Here is a 6,862-nt window from a genome sequence, read left to right as displayed (position 1 = left end):
TAAAGAGACGCATAATTATAGTAGTCAACCTGATTATCAGAGTGTAAGTGCAAAATAACTCTTGCCTTTTTCACAGAATTCTCACGTGTAACCAGGTGGACACACACATTTGTATCCCTTGTCCGCAAATCCAACCAGACAAGTTCCATTGTTGTAGTACATGTTGAAGGAACACTTGTTCTAATGGGCAAGGACATTGAACCTTATTTTTCATAAATTAAGAGACATGCTATTCATGCGAGTGATTTATACTTTTGATCCATGTTTTTGTTTAACAAATTAAGAAGCCAGGACTGTTCTCTTGTCGACGATTTCGCCATTTAGAATTTACATGTTTCTGGTGGAAACAATTCCAAAAGCGCTTTTACTTCTTGATTTTAGTTTTTAAAAATTTTCGAACAAAAATGTTTTAATTTGAGTGGAACGAGATCATTCAAAGGCCGGAAATTTCTGGGGTCTGCGTGCGCTCGAGGCAGCATCACCTCATCTTACCAGATAACGTTAGATGATATGGAGAACGACTTAGAGGCAAGCCTTTGATGGGTACCCACAAGCATTATTTTAGATTTGGTGGAGTTGAGTATTAGGTAATTAGCACTAAGCCACTGAATAACACTCTCTAAATCAGATCACAGATTGGACTCCATGATGTTAACATCGTCACTAGCAAAGTAAAGAAGCGTATCATCAGCATGTAGCTCATCATTAGAATATCTATAAAGAGTAAGGGCCCTAAAGCTCTACACTAGGGACTCCAAAATCTATTTCTTGAAGCTCTGAAACTATTTCATTAACAGAAAAACTTTGAGAACGATTGGTTAAGTACAAGATCGTCAACCATTTGTTTTACATAGGTCGGCATATCGGCGCTTTTTCAGTTTTTATACATTTTCGAATAAAGATTCATTAACGTGAATGGGACGATCCCCGCGAAATAAGTGCAGACATGGCAAAAAGGAAAAGAATCACTGCAAAAGAAAAACCTCACGGCAAACGAAAAAACCTCACGACAAAAAGAAAAAGACTCAGGGAAAAAGAAATAAACCTTGACGGCAAAAGAAATAGCAATGTCCTCACGGCATAAAAGAAAGCACAGGGGTTTGGACGAGTTGTAGAGGTTATTTCTTTTGCCATGCCGGCTTTCTCTTTTTACCGTGAGCCTTTTTCTTTTGCCGTGAGGCTTTCCCCTTTTGCCGTGAGGCTTTTTCTTTTGTCGTGAGGTCATTCTTTTACCGCATATACGGCAAAAAATTATCATCCAAGAACGCACTTTCTTTGCAAGACTCACAATAAAGGTCAATTTCGTAACCTGCCTTTTTGAAATACAGTGTTATGGGCAATCAGTATCTGACCCTCAAATGAATTTTAAATTTTCTTTTGCCGAGAGTTTACTTTATTTTACCCCGAGTCATTTTATTTTGCAATCCGTATTCCAAATTCCATACGAAAGCGAAAAACGAAAATTGAAATCCAATTTGTTTTTTTACAGCGCAGCGAAGAACAAAAGCGAAAAACGGTTGGCACTAAGATACACCCATTAAATTTGATTTTCATTTTCCTACGCAATTGGAAAATGGTTGGCACTAAGGTACACGCATTGCAAATGAAATTTGATTTTCATTTTCTTACGCAATTGAAAAACAGTTGGCACTAGGGTACACGCATTCCCGAGGTCTTGAATATCAAGACAGATATCTCAAGGAAAGTTGAATCGTAAATGAATGCAAATGCGTGTTTTGGAGCAATCAGTCTGCTTGTTTGCTTTCTGCAATGGTGTGTGCAAATCTGTCTTCCTTCCACCGAAAAGCTTAAGTCAATGAAACTTTTTCCAGCTAGACACAAGGGGATCAAATGCGACTTTTATTCATCGATTTCCTTCGGTTTCTGTTATGAAATTTAGCGGAGAAATGTCTAAATTCAAGGGACTTGCAAAGAAAAGGCGAAAGTGTATTTATAGAAAAACTCGACACTTTGCTCAACGTTTCACAAAAGAACAAATTTTCTTGATGAGTTTTGATATTAACGAAAGAGAGTCACTTTCATTAACGTTATTTTTAACTGCAACTACCTCTCGTTTTAACTTTTTGAGTTACTTTTTGTGAAGGGTTACTAGATAACAAATTGTTTTTAGGCCGTGTTTCAAAAACAAATTTAGTAGCTCAAAATTTATCTGGAAATCAATTTTTGCGGATGTTTCATGATGGAGTCGATCTTGATTAATTGATCTAAAAATTTGAACTGCTGCATGATGGTGGCCCTGCCTGTTTTTATTATAACTCGTCTAGAAAGTTTCAAAACGAGTAAACTTCTTCTAAGAATAGGGTTCGCTTTATTTCAAATTTCAATTTTTACTTGCCGAGAAAAAATCAAATTTCGTCCTAGTTAAGCTCGCGTTAAATGTTCACGTAGAGTTTAATTCTAAGCTCTACTGATGAGCTGAAATGTGATATATAAGATGTTGAATGACCTTTCCTGATTGGCCGATTGGGGCATCTTCAAATACTGCGTGAAACGAATTGTCCTTAAGAATTGATTTGAAAGCGGAAAGTCTTCAACTTTTCTGTAGATGTATAAATAAAAATCATGACACAAGAACCAAGTGAATTCAGATTTATCGTGCCAGCGCCCGTTTTAAATCCTGGATAGAGAAAGGCTGAGCTTTCGATCTGAAATCGAAAAAAATTACCAAAGTGCAGCCGCATCTCCCGCCAAAAGAAACCAAAGAAGCAACCAAGAAACTTTTAACCATGTTAGATTAAAACTGCCATTAAGAACTAATAAAATCCTTCATCTAACTAACACTGTAAAATGTTAAAGTAAACTCACCATGGTTTGCAAATGTAAAGGCATAAAACCAGCCTCCGAACAAAAGAAAAAGAAATAGGAGAGAAAGCATCGCGCAACGACGACGCCTCATCTTCAGAGGCTTGTGGAAAAGGAAGTTTAACCATTATTCAAATATTTCTTATCATGGTTAATTATTAAAAGGAGTTCCAGTCAATCTTTCTGTTTACAGAGTTCCTCCCACGCCCTTTAGGCATGGAACTTTTCACTAATTGGCTTCTCTTTTTGGCTTAACTCTCGACATGGACTCTTTTGTATAAGGTGAGTCTTTTGCATTCTAGGCTTAAGGCAAAGCAATTCCATATTTTTATAAACCGAATTGATAAAAACGCATTAAATGAGTAACATGTTTTGTTTTTCGTGGCCACACTTGGTATTTGGGAGTCACGACTGTCATTTCATTAGCATCTAGTGTGGAATGACTAAACAGTCAATCCTTGGAAGTTCGAAAGAAATCATGTACCAGATATATTTGTTTATTAGGAACAGATAATCATGTACCAGATATGCTTGTTTATTAGGAATTGGGGGGAGGGAGCATCTGTAAAATTTCTTCTTTATTAATATGTACCCTTACTTTCTCTTCGCCGCGATTCGCCACCATAATCGACCCCGACTTTCTTTTTCCGACCTCGTAGCTTAGTCGGTAGAGCAACGGTAAATCTAATCCGGAGGTCGTGGGTTCAATTCCCACCGAGATCATAAGAATTTGAATTTCTCTTTACCTCTTGTGGTTCCCTTATACCTTTTACTAGGGCAAACGTCCAATGAGATTTTCATGGGTTTCACTTAGCACTTTATTTTACGCCTCAGAGCTAATTCTCTGTCCCATCATTTGTGTTCAAAGTGCTATGCGGAACAACATTTGTATGTACCCTTTCCATTCCACAGCAGTATTTCATTTTTGATGCACAGAAGTTCTGCCTACCGTCGTTGTCCTTTATATTTACGTTTTGGGGTCATGAACCATCAATATTTCTGTCTTAAGCGCCCTGTTCTGTAACCTTTTCTAGAGCTTTTAGTCGCTTTTTTACTTGATTGCGACTAAAACTTCTAATCTAGCTTGCATCGGACAACTGAATAACACATTTGGGCCCCTCCTCCCTCTACCTCTCTCCCCCCTCTACCCCCTCCCCTCTTTACCCCCTGGTCTGTCGCTATCCTTTAATTTCGGTTCCTATAACATTCCCACTTGGAAGTATATTATTCATTACCATCCTATCAGACCTCACTAGGTGAAATATTTTGCAGTGTCCTTGAAAACAGACTAAATGAATCATTTCGAGAATTCACGTGATGCAAAGGCAGCTATTTTAACATACCTTCAGAACTTAAATAATTCTATAACCGCACTCTCTCTTTTTTATGCCATTTTCATTCTGAATGCAAAGAGTGTTTCTCTGAAATTTGATTTTGTTATCATTCATTCCCAGTGGTGCCTAGCTATTACAATTATCAACCGTAATGCTACCTGCGCTTAATAATTTAAGTCAGGTTCATTTTCACACCTCGAAGAAAGTATTCCGTTCTCCTTGGAAAAATTTCATCAAGAAATTGGAGGGACGCACAAAAAACTGTAGAGGACCAAAAAGCAGTAGTTACGTGATGGATTCGAAATGAGAACATTCATTGCTTCTTCAGCTTCAGTTGGCCTAGCCTGTAAACAAGCCTGTAATGATATATCTCATATTTAATTTATTTTAATCAAAAAAAGGAGATTTTAGACCCTCCACTGTTTTTGAAATCATGTCATAGCACCCGCCTGAATTGTTGTGAAGTCACTTACTTCATCAGAAATAGTGACTTGAATAATTATACAGTTTGGTGCATTTTTTTATTTTCCTTGTTTTGTCGAAAAGCGTCAGAGAATGAAGAAGTTTTACAATTACTGTCCGCGCAAGTGCTGCTCACTAGTTTATATTTAAAAAAATAGACCCCAACGCCTAAGCACTCGTTTCAGCTGGCGCAAGCTTATTTCAATTCCATGAAAGCACAAAGGAAAAGCGAGGATCTCTGAATAACCTATGCAGCCAGATCAAGAGAAAAATAGTGATTGACGATATCGTTCGTTTGGAAAGTATTAGGGAAGCCATTACCAACGTAAGTGGGTAATCCTGCGCTGGATGAATGTATTATTCCAAAAGTAAAAGTCCTTTCAAATAATACCTTGACAACGCCATCTTACTATGTTGACTGCGTGATAAATATAACGCACACGCTGAGTGAGGAATATCATGCGATACAATTGAATTTATCGCGCGATAAATTCTTAATTAATGCGCGAGAATTATTCACCTATCACGCGATAATTTATCATTTATCGCGCGATAATTTATCATTTATTGCGCGATAATTTCCATTTATCGCATGATATTTTGATTTTATCGCTAGATAAAAAAATGTGGCTTGTCCCCTATGGGCCACCGTATTAATCTCTTTGAAAATAGAAATTTCTTGTTATTTAGTTACGTATAAGCTTGAATAGAGACCTGTTGAACTATAGTATTTCACGTCTTTTTCGCAGAGGTAAAATAGAGGTCAACCTCAGAGGCCATGAAGAGGTCTGTCATATTTATTTCCAAATCATGATAAACACCACCTTAAAGATTTATCCTTGTATTCTTATTATATCCTTCTAATTCTCTACCTTTGCCCGCTTTAAGCAGCGCGTCCAGCTTGAAGAGAGTTCGTGTTAAAATGACAAAAATGTAATGAGATAGAATAAATATATGAAAATCATATATTTTGAACTGCGGTATTTGATACGTATGATGGACGATCCTCGCAGTAGATAGCGCTATCTACTGCGAGGATCGTCCATCATACGTAAAAATGTAATGGGAACCGTTCAATGGTTGTCACGACTTATTTTAAGACCTATGCAAAGATCCACCATAGAAATTTACGAATCATAATAAACACCACTTTTAAGCTTTAAATGTTTTTCTTTTAATTCCTCAAAGTTTCTCGCTTGGCCCGCCATAAGCGGTGCGCCCATGTTGAAAAGAGTTCGGATCATCTTCACAACAAATATGATACGTTACGGGGGCCAATTTACCATTTCAACTTTGTTGATATATCCAAAATATCATACGAACTGTTGAACGGCTGTCACGAAAGAGGTGATGTATTTATTACATTCCTGGCCAAGCTGAAACTGAAAGGACATGATCTCTTACGTAACAGCCATTCACTCATTTAAGCCCGCACTCCCTTCAACCTGGACGCACCGCCCTACGCATGCGCTTACACTCCACGCTTGCGCTGTAGTGGAACTGCGTTTTGTGACTCAATGGAAAAATACTGACCTCGGTCGTTTCCTTCTGAAAAGATGATGTGAACCGGATCAGCTGAGAATATTAATTTTTATTCGGATTCTCTACTATCTGCCGAAAAAGTCGCTCTTGTATTGTATCGTCAACCTTTGGTACGGCGTAGGTCGGCATATGGGAGCTTTTCGACTTAGCTCTTTGCAGTATTCATACATTTCCGAACAAAAGATGCATTAATTTCAATGGAAAGAGATCATTCAGAAGCCGGTAACATTTGGGATCTGCGAGCGTCTGAGGCAGGCAGTGACATCGTATCTCACTAGATAATATCGCAAAGATGAAAAAAAAAGAAAAAGATAAGGGAACGTTTAATCGTTCGTCTCATGAAGACAGAATCTTTTAAGCAGTCCGCATAAAAATAGAATTTTGAAATTCTACGCAAAGCCATAAATATATCCTATGATTTGCTACTAAAGGCAGACAAGAAATCTCTTGACTTTCATTTCGATCACCGCCCTGACTGTTCACCATTTCGCCGACTTGGACTTGTAAGACACTTGAAAGATCAAACTCAAACAAGATTAATTTCCAATCGCCTGATATTAGTCATATTTTTTCTAGCTTATACAACGATAATACTTCAGTCAGAGAAGGTAGGCATTTACATTGAAAGTGATCATTTTCGGTTACTAAGTTCTAGCAATTTGTAGACTATTCAGGGGCGTAGCCAGGATTTTTCAAAGGTG

Source organism: Stylophora pistillata, chromosome 2, assembly GCF_964205215.1.
Source record: "Stylophora pistillata chromosome 2, jaStyPist1.2, whole genome shotgun sequence".
Lineage (NCBI taxonomy): Eukaryota > Metazoa > Cnidaria > Anthozoa > Scleractinia > Pocilloporidae > Stylophora > Stylophora pistillata.
This window is presented reverse-complemented; position numbering follows the sequence as displayed.